The sequence below is a fragment of the Carassius gibelio genome, chromosome A13, assembly GCF_023724105.1.
Source record: "Carassius gibelio isolate Cgi1373 ecotype wild population from Czech Republic chromosome A13, carGib1.2-hapl.c, whole genome shotgun sequence".
NCBI classification, from domain to species: Eukaryota; Metazoa; Chordata; class Actinopteri; order Cypriniformes; family Cyprinidae; genus Carassius; species Carassius gibelio.
Window position 1 is genome coordinate 11,552,648 of NC_068383.1, and position 27,291 is coordinate 11,579,938.

General features: G+C 37.7%; 1 long non-coding RNA gene across 1 annotated transcript; it reads right to left on the reverse strand.

Moving 5' to 3' along the window:
• Positions 1-1,838: 1,838 nt before the first annotated feature.
• Positions 1,839-26,280, reverse strand: LOC128026533 (uncharacterized). The gene is made up of 3 exons (XR_008186450.1): positions 25,898-26,280; positions 25,570-25,796; positions 1,839-5,273 (listed from the first exon to the last, which is right to left on the reverse strand). It is a non-coding gene; the product is annotated as an uncharacterized LOC128026533 (long non-coding RNA).
• Positions 26,281-27,291: the final 1,011 nt, after the last annotated feature.

Genomic DNA, 27,291 nt, shown 5'->3' on the forward strand with positions numbered 1-27,291 from the left:
GCCAGGCTGCTTTAAATGGGTGTAATTAGATGAGAAGATGAGCAGCATTCCTTCCTAAGGGCAGGGTGATTACAGGCCCTCTCAAGACTCCCTACAATTACCCACTCTTTTCCAAACACATACACACACACACACAGGAATGTTCTCTCCCTTCAACAAACTACTCCACCTGATTACCACACAGTGGAAGGACATATAGAGGACGACACACACACCAGAGTCAAGCGCTCAAAACCTAAAATCCCAAATTTGGGGAGGTGAGCTGAACGGTCTGAACTCTGACCCCTGATGTCATCAGACACAAGCCTCAGGCAGTGATGGGGTACTACCCAACATTACCTTCATATTAAACCATGGACACAGACTCTTTCTTTGTCTTTTTTCAATGTATCATATCAGAGACTGTGGTAATTATAGAAAATGGTAGGTTGAGAGACACTCACTCGTGTGGATTATAATGAAGACCAACCTGTGAGTCATTCAGTCTCATTCTGTGCTTTAAAGAGTCAAAGACTAAACATTTCCTTTCAAACCTCACATTTCTGAAACATTCATGAATGCACTCTCACATTTATCAGCTAGATCTAATAATTTACTGACATTTAAACAGAATGAATAGGCAAAACATAAAAAAAAAGGTTGTATGTGCATGTGTATTGACCAGGAAAAATTCAAATAATAATGAAAAAAATAAAAGATTAAAATGATGCAGTCTGATAAGTTACATTAAATGCACAAAACAGGCTGATCAGTCTCATTTATTCTGATTCAGAGCCAGTGATATGTGGTGGATTATTGTTTGTCTATAATCACATTCTTTTAGAGCAGGGTCAGCAAAATAATTTTGGTAAATGCATTTATCAAATTTACAGAGACGCAAAGGTACAGAGATACACTTAATAGATTTTTTTGTTAATTTTTGAAGTGAAGTGTTCAAGTGTCTAATTGTGGACCAAAACCACCCTAATCATTCTTGGGAAATTATGAAAAAAAAAATAATGCAAAAATAAAAGTAAAAATGCATTGAGAATAATTACAATTATAGTATAAATGCATCAAACATCAAAACCAAAAATGCTGTATTCTGGAAACCTAGACTTAAGACAATAAGCTGTCATCATTCACAAAAAAAAGTGACGAGGGGAAGGAGGAGCACTCTAAGTTGAAACTATGATAAGGAAGAAAGAAAGAAAGAAAGAAAGAAAGAAAGAAAGAAAGAAAGTAAGAAAGAAAAGGAGGAAGAACGTAAGAAAGAAAAGGCAAACATACAGCAAAAACAAAAAAAATCCAACAAAGAAAAAATTTAATGTAAAAAAAATGTAATAAAAATAAAAGCAATACAGCCATTATATAAATAAATAATAAAAATAAACAAAAACACACAAAAAAAAAAAAAAAAACGGAATGAATTAATTCTTATTGATGAATCCGAACGTAGTGTTAACATGAATGCTGAATAAAGTGATCGGGTTATATGTCACAAGCTTGTGATCGGATTTACTCTTTTGATATGTTTCCCGCTGCGGTCGCATACTGTTTTAAAAAGCACACGTGATATTTATCTACTTCGGTTTCTAATTAAGCGACGACCAGCACATGAACGGTTTTGTAGTGCTGTGCTTACTTAGATAAAATAAAAGAAAAAGTAGTAAAAGTGCCCCTTCCCACACAAAAAAGTACAGCTCGTTCTGCATGTCATACATCATTAGGCTATTTCTACGTCACTGCGCATCCGCAGTACTTTCCAGTTTTGTTTTTCAATCCAACCCTTACAATCAGATGAAAATCCAATTGTGTTTACATGTGACTTTTTTAAAAATTCTGATTATGCTTCTAGTCCTAGTACGATCGGATTAGTAGGGTCCACGTAAACGCAGCTAGTATGCTAGTGAGGCTGTATTGGTGCTGGGTTCTCTAAAGAGGGATATAACTAGATGAACCTGCCAGCAAACTTACATCAGGACTCAAGAGAAAGATGCTAAAAAGATACAGAGAATAGACTGACAGAAAAGAACATGAGATGGAGGAAAGGGAAATTTACCCAGCAACCCTAGAAATCACTTGAGAACATGAGGATGGTACAGCGGCTAATCCTAAAATTCTTACTTCAACAAAAAAGAAAAGAAAGTTGGAGTCCTGTAATGAAACAACATAGTTTGGAGACCAGACTGATAAAGAGGTTGACTGTTCAAGTAACTAAGGAGAAAGGAGAACAGTGGAGACAGAATAAGGCAATCTGTTGAAGAGGAGGAGGACAGAACAAGGAAGAGGGAGGGAACGAATACGTGTCTAAGTAACCATGGGAAAGACTGGAGCAAGGAAAGATTAAGCAACTGTCGAGACAGAATAAGAAAGCAAGAGGAAAATAAAGAGACAATGTATTAATGCAATTCCCTGGATGAGTTTAAGCAGCCAGGGGTGTATTGGGCCGTTGTTGTATCCTGTGCTGAGCTGTCCTTATGAAATTTGTTGTGACAGCTCGGCATCTCTTGACAAATGCTTTAGCAATGCTGCACCCCCGTCATGTTAATGAAGACATGTGGAGATGTGAAAAACCGGCAACCAGTTGACACATTGCAATGGACTTGCATGCTTACATGTCAATGTATGCACAGATGCACAGCTGTAAGAAAAGACAACCCACTGAAGCTCGCTGACGAGCCGACACAATGCTGTATCATTCCCGTATCCCACGTACATAACCGATTCTGAAAGACTGGCATGATCACTGATGCCCGTGAATGGATGGGATGTGATATATTGGCTGTAAACAGCCAGACACACATAGAAGTTCACACATACACACCCGGACGAGCGTGCAAGCAGGGGGATTGACGTCACTTAGCTCTGTCATTGCGTCTCCTTGCATCAGAGTGTTCCCCTGGTGCTCACTCAGGCAAGAACAGGTATGAAGAGCACCAATGGCGCTCCTTGCTGAAACACTACACACACACAGTTAAGATGGAAAGATACATAGAAAGATAGTTGGAGCCGGAGAGTGAAATTAACAGACAAGCCCAAAGTTTACCCAAAGAAGATGAAAGATAGATAAAACAAATAGAGAGTGTGCGAGAAAGAAGCAATATTGGAGCACTTCATCAATCTCCTGACCCTACATTGGCTTTAGTTAAGTGAATGTGTCTTGTGTTCAGATTAGCGAAGCTTAATGCTGTTTACATCCTTTATCTACATTGCTTTTTGCGCTTATCTACTGATTTATTTTACCTCCGCCAATGCCATCTTGTGGATTTAACTTATTTAACCTCTCACCCTCAACCCCCTCATAACCTTTCATTTTCTCCTGCACTCACCTAGAAGGTAGACAGCACAGCATTCCTGTCCTCAATCTCCATTAAAATAAAAGTAAAAAAGCTCTTACAGGCTATAATGCCTCTCACTTACATTACTGGTTGTTTTCCCAGTCTAGTGACTCAGCACTCTGATTTAAATTATTCAAAAACAGTGACTGACATGCTGACGGCATATTCGCTATTTGCAGACATGAGTGAGTGTGTGTGTGAACATGTTTTGGCATCACCAGATTGTAACAAGTGTAGTTGAAATTCAAGATTCAGATTTAAAATGTACACAGGGAGTGAATAGATTAAAGGGGGGGGGGGGGGTGCTCGTTTTCACTCAATATCCTGTTAATCTTGAGTACCTATAGAGTAGTACTGCATCCTCCATAACTCCAAAAAGTCTTTAGTTTTATTATATTTATAAGAGAAAGATAGTCTGTACCGTTTTTTCCCGGAAAAACACGAGCGCCTGGAGGCGTGACGTGTGGGCGGAGCTAAAGAATCACGAGCGCCAGTAGGCTTTTGCGTTGAGAGCGTTTGGAAGCTGTGACATTACCGTGAGGAAAAAAAAACAGCCAGATGAGCAGCAGCAGCAGCAGCAGCAAGGACGTCTCTATCTGGTATGTACTGAAACTGTATATATTTGCTTAGCTGTTTTGGAAAATGACTAAGTTCCACTTTATGTCGTCTTTTTTTTTTTTTTTTTTTTTTTTTTTTTTTAGGTGTACATGTGGAAAGTGCAGTTTGATGACAACATCGCATGTTGTTTACTTGATGTGCTTACGCGCCGATAGCTATGTTAACAACACAGAGATATTTGAAGCAGATTTACTCACGGCATGCGGTTCCAACACACGATCGTGACCCTTTTTCGTTGGGGCTGCATTATCCTTAAGAAATAAACGATGTGCAAATCAGGCGTCAAACTGGGCCTTGTTTGTAAAACAAGCATCTTCGAAATGCAGGGAACAAACCAAACACTTGCACAACTCCGTTGATGCTCTGTAAAAATAAACTCCATCCACTGGTCCCTTAATGCTGTTTTTTTGGTAATCTGTGCAGGGTTGTCTTGCCCTGGCAACCAAAAACACACTTCTTTTGTGACAATTCGGTCTCTCGCGCTGATCAGTGAATGTCTCTGCTCTGCTCCTCTGCTCTACGGGAGCGCGCGCTCTTCCGGCAGAAGTGCCCTTAGGACCCATATAAGGAAATTCCGCTCCATCTAACGTCACACAGAAAAACTTTCCGAAACTTGTGACAAACCGGAAGGAGTATTTTTGGAACAAAAATATTCTTTCAAACGTACAACTTAATTTTTGAAACTTTGTCCATGTTTAGCATGGGAATCCAACTCTTTAACAGTGTAAAAAACTCAGTATGCATGAAATAGCATTTCACCCCCCCCCCCCCTTTAATCTCAAATTTGTCAGATCACATGGGTTGTCTGAACCAAGGAAGTCTAGGATCATGGAACACTGGATCATGAGCTGCATGTGTGTAAATGCTGTGCTGCACTTCACTCTGAAACCTGCAGGGCATATATTTAATGAAATTGCAGCCTTTGCAATTTGAAGTGATTTCAGGTTTATTACAATTAATCATGCAGCCTTAAGACAAACTGTTGTTGGACAGTGTAAATAAAAATAAAAAGCCTTCCGATTGATGCACTGTAAAATGCAGGTTGTGTGAAATCACAGCTGCACTTCAGTGATGGACAGATAGTGACAGTGTGTTACTGGGAGCTGCGGTAAAGAAAGACTGGTCCTGTCACATGTCCAGAGCTCTGGGCTTGGATGTTTTCTTTTCTGATGCCGAGACACAGCGACTAGCATGACGAGCCCTGGTGTCTGCTATGACGATAACAAGTAATGACGTCCCCTGCCTCTCTCTCGTCTCCTTCAGCTGCTCTTCCCTCCTTCACGGTGTCTTTTCCCACTCATTTCCACTGAGCCAGGGCACTGGAGCATCGGTGCTCTGGAGTGCAGAGATCAGATCAAGCAATACCGCTGTGCATGTTATCACAATACAGTAGGATTGATTCATTAACATTCTAATGAATTTAAAAGGAATTTTTGTTGTGTTCACAAACAGACCAATAATACCTAAAGAAAGTTATCAGTAAGCATTCCCATCCATCTCAACAGGCAGTTTTACACTTTTTTTACACTACAAAAACAAACCAGGCAAAAATAGGGTAAAATGTATAATCTAAATGTAAATAATAATAATTATTATTCTAATATTCAAATTTTAATAGATCATTTATACATAAACAGCCCCATTCAAAATCTAAAGGTCAGGGATATTTTTTTTCTTTTGAAAGAAATACATTTTATTCAGCAATGATGCATTGTTGCATTAAATTCAGCAAACGTGACTGCAAGGATATTTATGATGTAACCAAAGATTTCCATTGTAAAAAAAAATTGATTCAACACAGCGGTTTTCAGTATTCATAATAATATTTTTTTTTTACTTGAGCACCAAATCAGCATAACAGAATACTTATTTTAACATATATACATAAAGAAACATTTTAATATTTTAAATGTTTTCATTTCTAATAATAAATATGAAGTCTTACCCCAAATATTACTATATATTATTCAAAACATGTATTCTGTCTGAATGAACAGCTAATTTCAAATGGCCATCAATGGAGAGAGACGCTTTTTACAGCAATATGGTGTAGTTATGACATCAACCAGAGGCAGATGAGGTACAGGCATGTGCTGAGCTTCAGATCCTACGAATTTAAGAGTTTCTATATTTGTTGTTTGCAAAGTTTTCCTTTACACATCTACATAACTTTGCCATTCCACACGCATCAGTAGTAGCAGCTTTGACATGCTGCATGGGTCACATGCTGTCTCTGGATCAGCTGTTTGTATACAGCAGCGCTCTCTAGATACCACGACTGAATATGGACACCGTCTCCAGAGCAGAGAGGGGTTGCATGGGCCTGACTATTGTGGAGCTTTCTGGGGTGCCTCACCGCATGCAGGCAAGCCCAGAGCTATGTGGCTCCCATTAGGATGATAAAGAGACCTCTCATCAGCTCAGTCCCTTTGGCCAAGAGCTGATATAAGATTTACCTTCAAAAGAGCTTCATATAAGCCAAACAGCATCCCGAGAAACTGAACAGATGGAAATAGAGTGGGAAAAAGACAGAAAGAATGAGGACTGTACCTTGTGGCCATATTTATTATATTTCTAAGCTTGTAGTCTAGATTTTCTTAGGCTGGAGTGTAATAAAGGAGCCTTCATAACAGAACTACAGCCAGGGTTTTAAATGTAGAGGGTAAATCAATAGGAAGACAGGAAGATAGATGGCTGAGGAGATGCAGTGTGGATAGATAGAAAGAAATAATGAGGAAAAGGTAAGAGAAAAATGATATAGGTTGAGTCTGACCTGCACAACAGAGAATAATATTGATTATTACTAAATTAGAGCTGGGTAGACCAAGAGCGCAGAGTTTAAAAAGAGTAAAAAGACTAGACTGAACAGGGATAGTTCACCTAGAAGATTTCAGAAGATTTGGAATATGGTGCACAAATCCTATGGACTGTTATGATGCATTTCAGTCTTTTTTTAAGCTTAAAAAGCTCCGGTTCATGAGGAAGGAAAGTCATAGAAGCGGGCGAGTAAATGAAATTTTGGGGTGAACTATTCCTTTAAATACAAAGCCCGACACAATAAGAGTGAGCCAACCAGCTTAGACGAAAGGACAGACACAAATGACATGAGGTGCTTTAGGAAAAAAAAAAAATTCTCTTTATCTACAAGTGTGTCATTACAGACAAATCCGTGCTGATTCCACAGCAACACAGTGACCATTACTAAAGAAAAAATCTGAGAGAGTGGGTAAATCCACTTACAATTGTCATTAACACGAGCAAAGGCGACATATGGGGGCTCTAATGGATGATGTCATGGTACGGGTGGTCTTCAGGAGAATAGGAATAAACAATGCCGCCTATACTGGCTCCCCTTAGACCTTCACCCTCCTGAAAGCCCAGATTATTGCATTCAATCATAATAGATTATCTGTCCACAAGAGCTTATAATCGCTTCGTGAAATCATAGCTAAATCATATTTTTTCCTGGTAAATGCTTTAGAAAAACATTCTTCAGGTGAAATAACAGTCTCTACTGTACATCGAAACTCTCACAAACATGTGCACGCATTATAATAAACCTCAGAATTCACACGCACCAGAGAATAGAAAAGCAATATGAGTCCACAATCATTTCCATGCACACACACAAACATCCTCACACACATCCACACAATCAAACCAATATAATATCCAAGTGTCCCTTTGGGATGCTCTCAAACCTTTCAGGGCCAATGAGCCGGCTATTTCGGTAGAATGAGCGTATATTTTTTGAAAGCGCTTGTCTGCTATTAAGAGAAAAGCCTGCAATATGAATGTTACATATCTCAGGGGTCTTGTATTAACTGACTCTTCACACTTCACCATCTGAAACAACTCCCAGGACAACAACTGACAACAGGCCTGAGTGGGTTTGGTTGTGGGACAACGCCAAAAAGACGTGAGGTAAGAAGGGGCAATCAGAGCTTTACAACGAGACACAACTGAATGGATGGGGGTAAATGAGGTGTGGTCAGAGCACTTACGCCTGTCCCTATAAAAGTTTCAAGTTAGTTTTATGATTAACACTACCATTAAAGTATCCAGAGTTTTTTTTTTCTTTCGATAAGTTAATACTTTTACTCAGCAAAGATGCAGTAAATTGATCATAAATGCTGTTCTTCTGAACCTTCTATTTATTAAAGGGTCATGAAAAATATCATGACAGTTTCAACACAATGGGTTTTTACACTGACTGTAATAAATAAAAGTTTCTTGAGTAGCAAATCAGCATATAAGATTGATTTCTGAAGGATCTTGTAACATTGAAGACTGGAACGATGGCTGCTGAAAATGCACTTTTGACATCACAGGAACAAATAAAGTTTTAAAATATATTAAATTAGAAAATAATTACTTTATTTTGTAATAATATTTCACAATTTCACTCTTTTTTAGACCAAATAAAGGCAGCGTTGGTGAGCACACAAGAAAAAATCTTACCGACTGCAAACTTTTGAACAGACTTAATGGAATGGAGTTTGTCCAAGTAGTAAAACAAGTAGCAACACAAAAGTTTAACAATTATTTACTGAGACTGCACTAAAAGGGTCATTTGCCACAACTGCCACAATCCCTTATCATAATACATTAAAGGAACAAGGAAAAATACAACAGCAAGCATTTTAAGATTCAATAACGGCCTTGAGATTAATAACCAGCACTTGAAAATGAGTAACTGGAATATATGAAAAAGAAGCTGAACAAAGTACGTTATTTTCAATAGAACGGTTTAGGTCTTTTGACTTTATACTTCAGGGTATTAAACATTAGCTGAATAGTTACTCAGCAGATGTGACGGTTTCCCTGGGGTCCAGCTCAAAGTTCACAGGTCACCTCATCCTGGGATCAAACCTGTAACAGAACCTCACCACTTAGCCACCAAAGCTGCGTGCACAATTAGTACATTGTTTTTTTTTTGATGAATCATTATGAATTACATTTACATGGTCACAAAGAAAACACATTTAATTTGCAATGTGCAAAGCCTGAACAGGGGAATTTAATGAGGTATTTTAATAGCAGATTTATTAACAAAAGTTTATGCATAAAAATAATAATAATAAAAGATTTTTAACAAATGTATGATATCTTCAGGGAAATAAACGAGCTAAACCAAATGAACAAAAAGAAACGTCTAGGGGCTATTACAAAAGCCACAGTTCAGTGCATCATTGTTGAATTAAAAGTATAAATAGCATTAAAATCTTTTCATATTTATCAGCACACAAACATGCTCGACCACTTAATGTGGTGTGGAGTACAACACCAGTCAGCTTTTAATCTAATGAAGTTCTTTAAAAGTCTATGAAGTACTCAAATAATATCTCACCTATGTATTTGGACATAGTTTAAGTGCTTATATTTTAGCCTAGAAAATGTATTACCAACACAAGGCAACTATGAGTCACTTACAGACATGGAAAAATTTATCACCTCACATAAGTGCAATATATTTAATAACGCTGTACAGTAAAAAATAATATTTCTCCCTGGTGTGCAATCTAAACCATGTTTCATCTTCTGTACAACATCCGACATATACTGCATGTTCTATATTAATGTTCTTAGTTAACTTTTCTGAAGTAAAATATTCAACAACTAGTTCAAGAGAGTCCGCATCCACTGTGACTCATGCATACTTAAAATCCATCCCAGAAGTTTGAAATGAGCGAGGCCGTCTCGAGCCATGCTCTAATCTCACTGTACCATGAAATGCAATTCGAAAACATCACATGAGAAAAAAAGAGAGAGCGTGAGAGGGCAAGGGAATGATAAACAGGCAGACATCGAGACTGCTATCAGCAAACTGAACTAAACGAGAGGCACATACGAAAATATGAATACACAGAGAAGAAGTTCATGTAAATTGGATAACATCATCGATACACTCAAGTTGAGAAGGTGATATTAAAAGAAGTGGTGATCAATTACCTGCCAGCACCCTAAAATCTCCCAACTCATATCTAATTGTGCTCTGTTTAGCCTAGCCCACCAGATCCTCTCCGGAGTTCCCTGGAGGAGGGAAGAATAATGAAATGTACACTGCAGCCCGAGCTGGACCCCGGCTGAGAGGAAGCTAGTGTAAACACACAGCAACCCCCTCTTCCTCCCTCATATGAGCTATAAAACCTTTTCTAATATGCAGTTTGGTGCATGCTTTCATTTGTTTATCTTAGGTGCATATTATGTGGTCCGGTGGGAATAGATGCATTAGTAAGCTAAAGGAGAATACAAAGTCTCCTCCTCTCTGTGTATCTCTCTTTGCCTGGGGCTGAACACCTCAATGCTCACTCGCTGCAGCTCTCTGCTTCCTCTTCTTGTTTCATAATTCATCTTAAACAAGCAGTGAAGCAACAAGAGGATGCTAAGAGCAAAGCCCATCTTTCAGGGGACTTCATGTTAGAGAAAATAGAGGACAGATGAGTGTGTTTGTATAAAGATGAGCTTCTCCAATTCCATAACAGCCCAGGTGCCCAGGTACAGCTGAATGACACAATACTAAACATTCACTGAATAAGTGATGCAATTCTTAATCTCAGAAAGACAAATTTTTTTTAGCTTGCAGAAAGTCTGGTTCTCGTTGCAGCCTCAAGCACACCTTTTGACCAAAACATTTCCATGACTTTTTTTTTTATAGCTCACTAAACATGTAATAAAATATTATACTCATAAAAATAATTTCTTACAAATATGGTGCACATACAGTAACTATCATTACAATATTAATGATTTTTTAAATGAAATAATACTTCTATTTGGTATGGATTCATTAAATTCATCAAAAATGTAAAAACATTTAGAATTTTATATTTATAAGATTTGAACTTTACATTCAAAGAATTCTGAAGAATCATAATTTTCACACACAAAAAAAAAAATATTAAGAAACCGTTTTCAGCATTGATCATTTATTTATTTTTGAACAACATATTAGAATGATTTCTGAAGGATCATTTAACCCTGAAGACTAATGGCAAATGAAAATTCAGCTTTTCCATCACAGGATATTAAATTATGAAACAGTTATTTTAAATGATAATTATATTTCACAGTATTACTGCATTTGTTTATCACATTTTTATCATATTTAATAAAAACCTCCTACTGACTTTTTGTCAGTGTCCTTTTTGTATAGAATCATAAAAAAAAAAAAAAAATTATATATATATATATATATATATATATATATATATATATATATATATATATATATATATGTATATATATATATATATATATATATATATATATATATATATATGTATATATATATATATATATATATATATGTATATATATATATATATATATATATATAAAACGATTAGATCCATTTTAAAATATATTTTACACAACAAAAAGCAGAATTTCAGAATTTCCTGTATTAAAAAAAAATTATAGATACAATTTCACAGAATATACAGTTTTGTTAAGAGATATGTAATGTAGTTAACTTGCTGCTAAATGCTTTAAAATGTTAATGATTAATCAGTCCAGTGATTGGTTGTTCCTCAAATATGCATGTCTGTTTATAAACTAGACGGGTTGGTGGGGGGTGGGGGGATCTTCACCTTGACGACCTCTGTCACCAATTTTGTGCACAATATTCATCAGGTGGTCAGTAAACAGCATGCTGTCATAGGCTATGTAATCCCTAGTGTGTTCTGTGCCCAGTATCAACACATACACACAAAGAGTGCAGTTCAGGCCATGTATGCAGTAATAATCAACAGAGAAAATATGCTGAAGGGGAAATATGTATGACACAATGACAGAACTCATTATCAAGTAATCTTCTCAACGCTGGCTTGTTCCCTGCTCAGTCTCAGTCTCTTCACTCTCCCTGCGGGCATGCTTGAATGTTCACACAAGCAAAAGCGCAAACATGCCAACGAATAAATCAATTGCGGTGTGCCATTGACAGGAAAGGGATGAATACATATGCTGTAAATTGATGTACTCACAGCAGTTGATGTACTGTCTGTTTATATCATCACACTGATGTGTCATGTTCTTGGAATCCGGGATAGTGGTCAAGCATTTTAATCAATTCTCTATTAGAGTAACATAGTCGATAAGACCCTGAGTTGGATACAGGCCAGGCCCTAAAAATAATACAAAATCTAATCTGAATTATGGTTCAAAGAGATTATGTCCGTAATCTCTTGAATAAACGCTTAGGTGGGAGGTTGAACTCCCTCCTGCGGACACCATTTGATAATAAGTCTGTGTGTAGGTCTTCTGAGATGGACAACACCATTTCATCAAAACCATGATAATCCATATGCCATCCCTCTCACTCTCTCATCTGTGAGCCACCTCGATCCCCCCCTCCATTCCCTTTGACCATCAATCTCTCAAAAGCCCCAAAGCAAATCTGAAAGCCAGGACAGAAAATCCAGGACTGCGATCAATGAGTCACAGTCACAGAAAACATGGCGCTCCAAGAGAGGCCTGATTACTGAGGAGTAAGTGAGAGATTGAAAATTAAAAGGATAGTTCATCCAAAAATAAAAATTCTGTCAGTTACTCACCCTCATGTCGGTGTAAACCTGTGTGACTTTCTTTCTTTCATGGAACATTAAAGAAGTTTTGAACAATGTCTCCGTGTACACACAATGGAAGTCAGAAGGGTTCAAAACAACACTGAACCCCTTTCATTTAATGCATTAAAACAGTTGAAACAGTCTTCAAAATATCTTCTTTTGTATTCCACAGGTTTGAACAACACAATGGTGAATAAAAGAGAATTATGGGAAAAGTTTCTTTAAGTTATGGTTGTTAGTGGACCAGGATGGACATAAAAATGAAAAAATAAGGGAATTACATGGCATTTAAATGTTTAAATTGGTAAAAAGGGGCCAGCCCAGTCACAGCGTGTGAACACAGAACATGATTTCGATTTTTTGCTTCAGCTGTGAGCAGTATACCACAGGAGGCAGCCAATGAAGACACACATCAAAATTGGTTGGAATATTAATAAATTATAGTTAAAGAATGAATAAAAAAAATGTTGATCTGCACTGGTAAGAATTTTTACTCCATTTCATTTTTATGACTCTGATTAGGTTTTATCTACTATAGCTGCAGCATTAAATCAACACGGTCCTGTGTTTCATATTTTAATCTGTCTTTAGTTCAAAATCTGTCTTTCACTGAAGCTTTTGCTTTCTGACCTTTGGAAGAGTTGTGGATAGATGCCATTCGACCATGCATGACATCAATGCCTCTTAAATCTTACAGCAGACTGCGGTCTGACATTATTATGCTCAATGAAATCACCAAATTTATATCATAGTTAGTCTGGAGAAAATTATCAATTTACCTTACATAAACTAGACAAAGATAAAACATGATTTCTTTTGAAACTAAATTGTACATTTCAAATGAAATTTCTTTCAACTTATTTGATACTTGCCCCCTTGGAAGAACAGCCGATCTGAGACCCTCAGCTTAGTTTATACATTAGACTAGAATATTTAGTTTCACAGTCCCTGTGGTGGTTAATTTTACTGCACAATGTAACTTTCCCAAAGTTAAATGTTAGTTTCATATTCCAAGCTCATAATTACCAAACATTTTATGAAACACATTATGGAAGAAAAAAAAATGTTCAGGAATAACAGTATTGGCTATACTTTTTATTACCTCACTGTGAATGGGTTGGCCAGGTTTCAGAGCATTCAAAAGAAATCAGTGACATTTAAATAAGGTCATATTCTAATTTTTCATGTTGACATCACAAATCCAAGGAATTAAAAAAAAAAAGCTATTTTGCAGCTTGGTTTCAGTAGATTATCTTTTTGGGAAGGTAGCTCTGTGTAATGAAAATTACAGTATCGTTTAGTTACATATGAAACCTGAAAATCTATTAAGAACATCTCACACACAAATTAGATTAATACTAAGCTATAAAACAATACTGCCATTGTATATTTGATTAACTTGGGCTTAGTGAGTGAAAATGGTATCATGCCCACACTCTTTAAGAAACATCAAACGAGTCAGACGACACTTTTTATGTCCTCTGTGGTATTTAAGGCTGCATCTCTGTCATGGGTTGTGACAGACACGCTTATCCGGGAAGACTCTTTGTAATTATATGCGAGAGGATTGTCATTTCAACACTGCTCCCTTCACTAGATGAAAGACAGGTAAGACAATCATGTAATTGGCTCTCTCATTGAGGGAAGAGGAAAAGAGAACGGGCGGGTTTGTTTCGATATATCCTGTTTATCGTTGTTCCCACCGTTTCTCTCTCTCTTTCTCTCCAACTGTCTTCGTCGATTGAGGATCATTATTTCCAATGTGTCTGTGCCTTCAGGACAGGTCTATAAATTGTGGCGCCAAAGTGTCCAGGCCTCATTTAGGACAGATTTACACACCCCACGCCACTGTATAACTGCCACTCAATGTAAACATGCTCACAAACAAATATGTGCTTAAACGCAGCTGTAAGCAAGCATATGAGACGTGGGTGGACATATCAACTAACAAAGAGTCGCTTTTTCCTGTCAGTCACACTTGGAAATTTAAATCAATGAAACAAAACCTTGCACTTAATAACTAGAGAGTGCACAGAGCAACATAATCATTATTTGCTACAGACAGCCTGCATCAAGAAGATGCAAATGACTGCGAGACAGACTTCACATGTCTTCTTTTCCCCACCTTTTCACTCTCAACATTGTATTTGGAAATGATTAGGAGAGTCCAGAAGGTGGTATTACAGTGATGGTATCTCACAAAAATAATATATATATAAAGAAAAGTTGGAAAAGTATTGAATAAAATAAGTGATAGTGAACAAATTAATAGGTAAATAAATATGTAAATATATATATATATATATATATATATATATATATATATATATATATATATATATATATACATAGAACTAAATACATAAAATGAATAATAATATACTAAAAATACATATTAATTAATTAATTAATACCAATGAATAAACTGAACTAAAATCAAATCGGTGAATGGGAGTAAAAGTTTACCCTTACGGATCCCTGTAGTGCCATTGTTGTGCGTTAAGTATTCTCTGACCCCAGAACAGAAGTTAGTCTTTCTTGTCAGTTTGTTTCTTCCACCACTTGTCTACCCTGAGTGACATACTGTAGGGTACAGCTCTTACATCTCTTGACCGTAGTATACACACAAAGACTCCCTGTGAGTCTTTCCTTCCAAAAGCATCTTCTGTCAAACCTCTCTATGCCACGGGCTGCTGGTTGTCTGTCTGTCCCGGCTCAAATCAGCTATTAAGATTCAAGGGTTGGTCGTTTAATGTTACAATGCTACACTTCAGGCAAAGGGAAAGGGTTGGAGTTTTTGGTTAACCTTGTGTGCTGGCACAAAAGGTTAGGCTTTGGGGCTCAACTGCACTGTACATGGCTTACAGTAGAGACGGCTCAGACAGACGTGTTGAGACCGACTGATGTTGGTGCTATAGAAAGAATAAGCCGTCTCTCATTCTGGAGCAAGAGACAAACTTATTGGGTCATCTTCAGTGCAAGCAACTAAACTATTATATCATTATAATATCATTATATATATCATTTTCAAAACAGTCAATGTCAGTTTTTGCTAGCTACTAAATATTTAATTGTTCATGTTCATTCCCTGTTTTTACATTTGTCATCATCCAACACTCACTTTAAAAACACTAATAATGTACTGTTAAAACACTGTTAATTGTAATTGTCAGCTAATCTCATAATAGAAATCCAGTTTTTCATAAAGTTATAGAATCTACAATTAATGATTTTCATTTATATTGTTTTTATTATTATTAATTTATTTATTTATTTATTTTTGTCATTCATTTTATCCACATTTTTAACATTAGCCATTTATCAGTTTTCTGCCATGGCATGAAAATAATTATCAGATTATTGGTAGAATTATCTGATTACTTCGACCAGAATTTTATTATGCATATGCAGTGCATCACTACTTGTTAGAGATCAATTATGTTTCATAAATACAATTTCATAAGTACAATAAGTGCAATATCAAATGCTGACATTCATTTTCAGATTTGCTAAAGATTACACTTAGCTGTGTAACTAAATTAGTGTTTTAAAAGGTAAACTTTAAGTGTGCATAAGACTATGGCAAAGGTTGTTTACATGTAAAAGTAGAAAGAGTAAGCATAAACAATTAAATATGTAAAATTAACTTATATCTAATATCATTCTATAACCATTGTTGTTCTGATATATAATGCATACACTACAAGCAGAATGAAAGACCATGGGTCTCAACAACTGTTTGGTCAAATAATAAAACGACTCCTATCAGTCCTGATGTATATTTTAAATAATGTTAGTTATTGTTATTAAGCTTTACCACAGCCAATTCACACACAGCCATATAAACGCCTCAACACTAAAGAACTAGTGTCACATACAGAACTCTATTGGGAGAAAAAAAAACACTCTGCTGATGTCAGACATCATTCTTTAACGAAAGTCCCACTGCTTCACTTCAACATTAATCAATCAAAGAGAAACACCCTGCCCACATCTCATCTTTCAGATCAATAAACAGCTTCACAGTCTTCATGAGTGCAATCCTGCTCCCCCTCCCCACAGACCTCAGATCTGGCTGGGCTCTGTGTGGAGCACTTCGAAACGAGACATTCAGGCAAGGCTGAGTTTAGACCGGTCGCATGGCGAGTTAATGAAGCCACACCAGTCAGCATGGCCGTCCATCTGTTTCCTTAATCCTGGTAAACATGAGCCACACTGTGACAGAGTCCAACCCAATTGCCGTGATTTACAGACATAAGGACAGTGCTCACTGTGAGTGGATGGATGAGCGGGAGGGGTTTGGGAAAGTGTTGGCCGAGACAGCTTTTAGGAGATGTCCCCGTTAAGCATTCTGGTCTGCAAGTAGCCGTACTTTGCTCAGCTCACCTGCTAATAGGAGCAGTGAGCAGAAAGGTGAGAGTGAGGTCGGCTGTGCCGTCCATATGTCCATCAGTGGGTTAAGAGGCTTGGGGAATAAAAGACAGTAAAAATAAAAGTAAACAGAAATATTTTGCCAACAATAAGTGCGAAGATGATCTTGATTAGGGTAAAGTGTCAAAAGACATAGAGCGAAGCTTTGCACAAGTGAGGTGTGTGAAAACGAAGCTGATTGACAGGCCTTGTGAACATGGCCTTGCTGTGAACCCCAGTCAGTAGTTTAAGATCCCCTCGGCTTCACTTCACTCTGCAATTTTTGCCCTCTCCCTCATCCCATCACCAGCAACCTGTCATGTTCTGCTACCTCTTGCACTTCTTGTATCTGAACTTGCTATGTTACTCAAATTACTCTTACAAAAAACAAGGCACTTTGTTGACTTTGTTTACAAGTTTTACAAGTTTTGAAAACCTATTTGAACATTAAAGTAATTTGGAGAGTCATTTGGATATACTTCAGTTATAATACTCATTTGTATACACTGTTTCAGACTCAGTCAAACCAGTAATTTGTCTTTTTTTTAACTATTCATTAAAATTAAAGTTTCACTTGTTTTTGCCTGTAACCAATGAAAACAACTTGCCAAAGATGTTTCTTGCTGTTATTCCATATTTTATTGCATGATATTCAATACAGACCTCAGAATCGATATTGGGATTATTCAAATGAAGACTGATTATTTGAAGAAAAAGAAAAATTAATATTTTTGCCCAGCCCTACAAAAATACTTTAGTTCAGTGTCTTAATGCAATCAGAAGCTGATTTTAATGGAACAGACCAAACATCAAAAAGTGTCTGGAGCCTTTGTTCAACATAACATTTACATGATGTCAATAAAATAAACTTGTGTTGCATCCCTGCATCGTCTCCAGTGTAATTAGTTTGCAAGAGTGGTCAATTTTAGCTTTACATCAGTCTTGGTGTAAAACAAAGTATCCCACCACTAAAAGCAGGTTTAGAGGGCATCACAGAACCAATGTATTCCAATTAACCCTTATCTGCATTTGAAACACATTAAATGGCTCCAGATTGGGTACCGGCTCCAGAACCAGAACCTTGTCGGTAGGAATGCAGCGACTGATTCTGGGAGTCCTGCCAGAGGGTGTGGAAGCAACAACACATACTCCTTAGGGATTAAGCATCACTATTTGCCTTTTCCAGAACAAGCCCAGCAGTCAGGGTGAAGCCAAAATCCATGACACTCATCCAAAGGGCGTTGACTGTGGAACCAGGCCTCCTGGACTAGACATGGCCTGCTTTATATGAGTAAAGAGTGCCTTTCATTGGGTTCATGTGTAAAGGTCAAACATTATGCAACAGCTCCAGTGCACAAAACATTTGCTGCATTGCTTTCACTGTGAACCTATACTTGAAGACCTATAGACTGAATATATTTATTTACATTTATATACTTCTCTTGAGCATCATAGACTCTCAAACATTCTTATTTCCTGGTCAGGCAGAGTCAGGCTTGCTCTATTACAAAAGCACATTGTGTGTGGCCTTCTACATCTGGCACAAAGAAAACTAAAGTGACGCCACAAGAGGACATTACTCTTTGGTCACACACCATCAGACTGCCTTTACCAGCATGCCACACACACAGGGGACATTTCGTTCTGGCACTTCGACACTGAAAACCAGCCGGTAAGCATGCACGTGTGTGTTCTCGGGTAAGACAAGCCACATCCCTCCCAAAAGGGCCCCTGTAGCATGCAAACCACAGCAGAATCCTAATAAAACCCCCCTAGAGATCCTCAGCTCTCCATATTCCTTTGCCCCTGGGGCAGATGGGAGTCTAATAAGCATTAAACTAAAAGAGATAGGATTTGCCACAATGCCTTTCGAAAGGGGAATGCCTCAAACCCTCATCACAATAAAGTAGCCAGAAAGAATGGGAGCACATAAGGGAGTGCACAAAAAGGAGTAGACAGGAGATGAATGAACTAGTAAAAAGTACAGAGAAAGATGAAAGGTGTTTGACAACAAAAACAATAAAATATTGGAAAGAGATGCTATATTTTTGCCTCTATATGAGGTATAGAAACAAAACGATACCGCCTCACATGGGCATACACCACAGACTAGTTGTGGTCTAATCTTCAGGCTTGGAATGTGTTGAACTTCCTTTAAATGAGGAAAATCTCCATGGCCTCAGAAAGTCTCTCTTTCAAGGCAGGAAGCACAAAGGCAGGTGGACCACATGAGACCCATTCACGTGGCCATGGTTCCACTACATCCAGACCCCTGCAGAAAGGAATCTGACATGCTACCCAAACCCCCACCGGCACCATCAGGGGGTCTGAACTGAAGGCTCTTCACTCCTGATTTGTATAACTCTTTTAACTTTCACATATTACTTTCAAGATCCTGATGCAAGCCATCGGTTTGCCTGTCAAAAAAAGACCAACTTTTCAAGTCACATGCATCTATCAATCAAAATGAGGAGTATCGTTTCTCTAGCAAGCACAACTCAAAGCAAACCCTTTCACAGAATGAGCGACTGATGGTCCTGGATGTCTATCATGCAGTTGGGTTTGGAATAGATGCTACTGTATGCAGCAATCAATGGACGATGCCAGACAGCAGCCTGGGGAAAGGCTGTCCGCCAAAGACACTGTTGGCTTGGCATGAGCCTCGGCTGTAGGTCTGGCTCACTGTGAAATATTCAGGCATTTCCTAGAAGGGAAGTGTGAAGCTTGGAGTCGATAGGCTGGCATTAACAAGAAGAAAAGATGAAAAAGCCCTATGTATTCTGACTCAAACATGTCAGCTCATTGTTTGTGAGGACTGAATAAGAAGTGTGACTATGAATGGAAAGCTGAGACAGGAAACACAAACATACAACATCAGTCACTCTCTCACTGCCTAAAGGAGTTACGAGCACGCAGACTCCTCCTCCCCCTCGCCCTTCACCCCACAAACACCCCACACATGGTGGTAGAAAGAGCCACATTCAGTTCTCTATTCAAGCCCGGCACAAAGCCACCCCACCGAGTCATTCTTCTATGGACCCTGTCACTCTCCGCCTCTCCAACCCACCACCACCACCCAGCTGCCGTAAACCAGGGTGAGGTGAAGAGTCTCTTTCTCTTGTATTTCCATTCAACTATCCACTCCTCGCTTTGACTTCATTAAAGTCTCTTTCTTTGCTTTCCCATCATGCACTTTAGACACAACGTTCCCCCTCAACACTCTCTGAAAACATTCTCTGTTCCTCTTGTTTATGTATCCTCTAAGTCAGTCTTTCAATGATGAGTCTGAATTCAATAATCAACTGCCTTTAACTATCATTTTGCATTACTGACACACTGTTTTCCTAATGAATGTTGTTCAGTTGCTTTGACGCAATGTATTTTGTTTAAAGCGCTTAAAAAAAATGGTGACTTGACTTTCTGCTACTACTACAATTCCATTTATTTTGCAACATCAGCTGGAAGTTACTGCAAAATAAACCTAGAAAGGATTATCAGGACTCTAACGTGAAGCTGAACACGTTTATTTTGTGATAATGACATCTGACAGCAAATAATTTATGCTCACCGTATATAAGCTAAAAGTTTGCCAAAGTAATTTTTACTATAGTCAGCTATTCTGGTATTAAAAGACGAAGACAGAAGAGTGACATGGCAGACATGACAGTAAGATACTGCTATGTTGGATGAATAACAGTGATGTTATATTGTGTATTTGGTGTAATTAAATGTGTTTATGCAGTTTAAGGTTAAAAAACAAATTATTTTCCACATACTGTACATTATTGATTCTCCTAGCCCCTCCTTTCTGAAACACATAGTTTTTTACAAAGCTCATCTTTCTGAAAAGAGAGGTGTATGCTGATTGGCCAGCTATCCCGTGTGTTGTAATTGGCATTACACTGGCGTGACGAGACAAAAACAATAAAACCCATTACAAACGAGGCATTTGTTGCATCCAGTGGGGACATAATTATGGATTATGACTTATACTGTCTTTTTAGGCGCTGCATGGCATTGTGTGACGTAAGTATAAAAGCATGTCTGCATTTGTGATTGGAGAAACGACCAACAACAAGCGCTACTTTCTACAATGCTCAAAACTTGCATTTGAATCATCAGTGGCAAATCTTTTAAATGTGTAAATGTACACTCTCAAAAAAAAGGTACAAAAGTTGTCACTAAGTACTAATATGTACACTTTAGATACTTATATGTATCTTTAAGGTAGCAATATGGGCTGTTTAGGTACAAAGGTGTGACTTTTGAAAATGTACTGCCCCAGTGACAGCTTCTGTACCTTTTTTACTGAGAGTGTACTTACAGACTGTGAGTCAGAAAAGCCGGCATTGTAGTCTACTCCCAGGATCAGGAAACAGTAAATACAACTTAACCACTGATTTCTAGTTGTGTCCTCTTTTGGAAGGCCAAACAAAGTATTTTCACATGCAAAATGAAACTGCATCTCCACAACATGGTGCCGGCAGCAACAGGGAGAATCAAAGTTATGCCTTATTTCTTTGCGTGAACATTTGGCCGGCATTATGCAAATCTTCCCACATCATGATGTAGACATGTGGGGGCGTTTAAACATTTAATCCAGTCTAAACTTTTATCAAGAATATATCTTTGGGCTTGAAACTTTAGTCTTTGCAACTTTAGGGATGTTATCTATTCACGAACAGCTTGCTACACTCCTAAGAGAAAGGAAAACTTGAAATTGTATCATATGACCCCTTTAATCATCCTTATACATAAACACAAGACATCAGAATGCAACAATGGACCAATCAGAATCAAGTATAACAGAGAGAGGTGCAATAAATCTTTTTAACCCAGTGTCCTAATTCTTCCTCTCCCACACACTCTCTTTCCTGTTTGTTCCAGATTTATATTGCTGTACATGCACAATATTGGCAAAGCATTAAAAATGTCCACCATTAATCCAGAGAGCTCCAGGCATCGATAAGAACCTTAATAAAAACATCTCCACTCAACGATCTGCTCATCACTTGCTCCTCTCTGTCGCTGTCCCTCACTCTCCTTCCTTCTCTCACCCCTTCAAGAGTCTTCTTCTCTCAGACTGTGCCAGGGACTTAATGATGCTTGAATGCCAATGCTTCTGACTCCTGACTTTACTCTCACTCTCTTTTTTTAATAAAGTCTATTAAAAAGGCAATCCCTGGACTCCATCTATCTCAATACATCTCTCAAAGATATATTTCTTAGGCTTTTCCTCTCTCTCTTCCTTTTACTCTTAAGTACTAGATGAATACAGCTGCACTTCATGCTTCACACAGTGTACCACAAACACAAAATCAATCGAAAAATCAGGTTTTTGGGTATTTTGGGAGTGGGAATGGTTTAATTAGCTTTTTTTCTTTTTTTATGTTGATCGTACATATGCATTAAATGGATTATAGATTCTTTTTTCAAGTAAAAAAATACTGATGTACTAATATTAAAATTCTGACCGACACAGATAAGTTGATCAGTATTACAAATCAGCATGTAATACATTCAGGCGATAATTAAGTGTTACTAACACTCTCACACCTGCCTGCACAGACGACACATGTCCAACACCACCTCAGAAATCCACTGCATCATAAGCATATCACACACACAACCATAAACTGCTTTAAAATATTAAAGAAGGCCACTTTACAGTGATGAATAATACAGTATGGGGGTGATTGGAAAACCAGCGATCTCCTCCAGTGCCCTCTCCTCAGCCCTCGCTCTGCCTCCCACAGAGGCCATAAAGCTAATGCACACCACAAGACTGGTGGTGCAGATCTCTCCCAGACCTCTCACCGATCCATGCATTCCTTCCTTCGCATTTCCTTTCCTCTAGACCTAATTACAAGCCTTACTGGATCTCTTCCTACCTATGTTTTCTTCTCTGTGCCTTTTGTAGATTTTGCATTCATAACTGAATTTCACAATGTGTATCTTACAATTCACAGCAAGCAAACTCAACCACAGTTGACCTATTCTCAGAGATAACCAATTATCCCCCCACGCCCTGGACTACCAGCGGAGAATTCCGGCAGCCTTGACTGGGAGGATCCGACATGTTATGGTCTCTGAACATGATGGGCAAGCAAGAGCACACCTCCATTCCCCATCTTGACCTTTGGCACTTCAGCTTGACCTACACCCGCCCACTTTTCTAGGCCTGAACTTAATCCTCTTGAAACTGTCCAAACAATAAAGGTTTAGGTCTTATTCAGAACGGTCTCAAATGTTTTATCTTTTCCAACTCTCAAAACACGTCCCCACGCATGCAAATCCAGACAATGCAACTCCATTACATACACAACAGCACACGTCAGCTATCTCTATCCACCTCAAGCATGTAAACAGCGATGTTCTGCCAAACAAACACACATGCATACACAAAAGCGTGTGCACAAACAGGGAGGAGAAAAGCTGATGGGGCAAAAGATCCAGAAGTTGGTTCCTGGCAGTCTGGGTAATTAATGTGTATGTCAACACTGAAAGAGCTGTACCATACAAGAAATCTGAGCTCAGCACATCCACAATACAGACAGACAGGAGGGAGAGGAAGAATCCAGAAATGGACAGAATAAAGGGGGAGATAAACACTATCCACCTTGACTCTTATGTTTTATGGATGCTATGAAACATGCGCTGGCATCTCCATCTCAATGCGAAACAGGATTGGAGTACTTCTGTCTGTAAAATCTAGACCGCTCATGGAAAGTTTCTCACATACTGTATAGAGATTGGGGCAAGTTCACTTAATTGTTACACATAATTCTAAGAGGGTTTATCTAGTTATTTTCTGTCTAATCCTTAACTATTTTGTACTTTTCTGGGGGGGGTTATCTCACTACAGTATGTTACATTGTCCATTACAGGCTGTTCAGCCAATCTTTAACAGGAAATTAATTATAAAACAAATAAAATCATGACAAGCAAACATCTATCAAAAATATTAAAAAATAATAACAATTTGTAAAATAAATTTGATAAATTTATAACATTTAAAACACATGTGACAACTTGCCCCAATAAAGATCCTCAAAAAACACAGTTCTCAGTAACTTCCCTCTGTGACAACTAGCCCCAATCTTGTCTATATTAAAACCTTGAGATTGAAATAGGCATGTTTTCTACAATGGACTGCAGGTAGACCTTTACGAGAAATTACACTTAAACTGGAGTTCACATCCGTCTCCAAATCTGAAGTAAATCAACCTGTCCTTTTTCTGTCTGATTGCTCTTTCCCATTGGAAAACCAATCTGCTAAACCCTTTAAATGTGCACTTCTATGTCAGTCTGATAGCATATGTGGCCAGAGTGCAGAGAGAGAGAGAGATTTCTTTGACGCTTCATTGCTTCCAGTCACTTCTAAGGTCAGACAGAAGGTAGGCTATCCTTCATGCAGAAACAATAACACATCAAACCATGATCTACTCATGAATATTTGTCCTTTGTATTGTAAATATTATCCAGAACTTGTCAAATATGTCAGTAAATGGTTTGGTTATTTTTATTAAATAATTTTCAATGGAATTTTGAACTTGCTTTGTAATCATTGCTGTCAATTCAAAAATGTCTCCTCCAAATTCTTCTGTACAAAATCCTTAAAAAGTATGAACTTGCTGACTACATCACAGATTACAAACTAAAGCAAAATTCAGCTACTTTCAACAAAATTCATTACTCTACAAAAATTAAGTTTTAAAAACCATCTTCAGAAGAACTTCTACCACCACTTAATCAAGAGCATGTGCTAATGTAATCCTAAACTACTTCAATCAGAAAAGTAAAATAACAGAGAGGAACAGATTTTAAAGCAACACACTTTAATTCAGAACTCACTATCTCTGCTTTCCCTCAGATGTTGTTTCCTTTTTATGAGGTTCGTTTTTTCTGTCGTTCAGGAACTAGGAAGGCATTGAGCTAAACCTTAATTACTCCAAGAACACCAGGGGTTCTGCTTTTTATCCGCTGCTTGGAAGCTCAGCATGGCAAGCAGAAAGAGAGGAGATCAACAGAATATTCATCTCTGAAGGCAGAGAGAGAGAGAGAGAGAGAGAGGAGTGCACATAAAGCAGTCACATCCCTTCATCTGGTTCTTACACTGCCTAGATAGATAGATAGATAGATAGATAGATAGATAGATAGATAGATAGATAGATAGATAGATAGATAGATAGATAGATAGATATATAATCACTATACAGTTTAATATTTAAAATGAACAGTGCCACCTGTTATAATTAAGAGATACTGCATGGAGACATTTAGTAAAGTGTCTCTCGTACAAGGTTGTAATACAAAATAATAATAATAATAATAATAATAATAATAAAAACAGGCCAGAAAAAACTAAACTAGCTTTCTTTCTAAAAGACCAATGAGTCGTCTGTTTATGTATATAAATCAAAAAAGCATAAATTGATAGTCGATAAATGTTGAGAAACACAAAGGCCTGCTTGACGACCTCATTATCACTAAAGTTATCTGTGTTTTGAATGCGTGTATACGTGAGCGCGCTTGCTTAGAAAACCCACACCTACTTTCCCGTATGTTTCAGACGGAAAATATACCGTATGTAACTGTTTTATTATAACATGTTCATATTATAACATATATGTTCTTATTAAAATGGCTCGTACCTGCATGGGTCGCAAAGGCTGTGCAGAGTAGAGCTAAACCGAGCAGGCAGGCGGGAGAATGATCGCGGTGTATCCACGCTGAGAGCATCTTCACCCGGTCACGCTACTGCCAAACGCCCCCAGGTGCTCTCGCTCCAGTCGGATGTATGAATCTCGCCGAATCCTCTGCGAAGGATACTTCAAATAGTGGGAAAAGTGGAGGCGGGTTCCTCCTAAAACTTCACAAACTTACAAAAGAATGCACCGTGATTTATAACAAACCCTATTTCCCAAAATAAGGACGCAATATTTGTTGAATTACAGTTACACAAAATGCTCAGTCACGCACATTGCAGCCCCGTCCGTGGTGAAACATAAAATAGCCAACAACCTGCGTAAAGTTCATCTCATTCACAACTCCACTGAACCAGCGAACGGGTTTTCTCTGGCACTGTTTGAAAACTGCTACAATTTCAGCGAACAAATGGAAAACAAAAGTACTTGACAGCTTTATTCCTGTTGAGACGAGAAGAAAAAGTTGTCCGTAAGCGTTAAATATAATGCCATAGTTGTGAGATCTCCACTGTTATCTGTGGAGCGCCATAGTCCTGACGCTGCCGCTCGTCTGTGTCTCGAGTACTGAGTGTAAACACACCAACACGGCTCTGAAGCGCGAGCCTCCAGACTTTCATCTCCCCTCAACCAATCGTCAACCTTCAGACCCACACTGAGCTCTGGCGAACAGAGACGCAAATAGAGATGTGAATGGAAACACGGAAAGCCCGGAGACGGATTCGGGTATTCACGGGGAAGAAAAATATTAATTAGCCTATTATAGCCAGGCATAATTAATAATGTTTTTTTTAATTATTACTTTTTCTTACTAATAATTGTATACTATTGTTATTTATTATTATTATTATTGTTATTATTATTATTATTATTATTATTATTATTATTATTATTATTATTATTATTATTGTTGTTGTTGTTGTTGTTGTTGTTGTTTTTATTATTGTTGTTGTTTAAATTGTCTATATTTTAACATATATATATATATATATATATATATATATATATATATATATATATATATATATATATATATATATATATATATATATATACAAATACAATTAAAGAACATTTTTCATTTTAAAATTTAGTTATTTATCTAACCATTTTTTTTTGTGTGTACAGTGTGTAAGCTGCGTTCATTTGGCCTTTACCATGTAGACTAATTGTCTTTAATTCTAATCTTCTATGATTATGATAAATTAAGGGTGGTTTGGATGAAGGGTGTTGTTAATGTTGTTAATTGTTAATGTATTAGTATTAGGATTAGTAACACAATCACAATTTACAGCTAAGACTCCCAGCCTGTTTTTATACAGTCTATATGCTCCCATGTTTCATTCACTTTCAGTGCATTTATGAATTTATTCTCGGGAACACCACAAGAGGGCGACCGTTTCTACATGTGTTTTTGAGTCATTTTGGACGCTGAACATAGGCTGATTGTCCAGTGACCATTTGGTTTCATTGTTACCCCTCCAGAAGACTGCAGTCAGAGCTCTCAGGTTTTGGTTGGGTAAGCAGGAACTAAAATGTAAACAGGTTATTCAAATCGCAGTCTACTTACCACAGGAAGCAGAATCTTTTTTTTAATGCTGATGGAGGAGGACTGTCTATTGCAGTCTGTTTAGGGCAGCAGTTCCTCCTGATCTGCAGATGTTGCTTAAC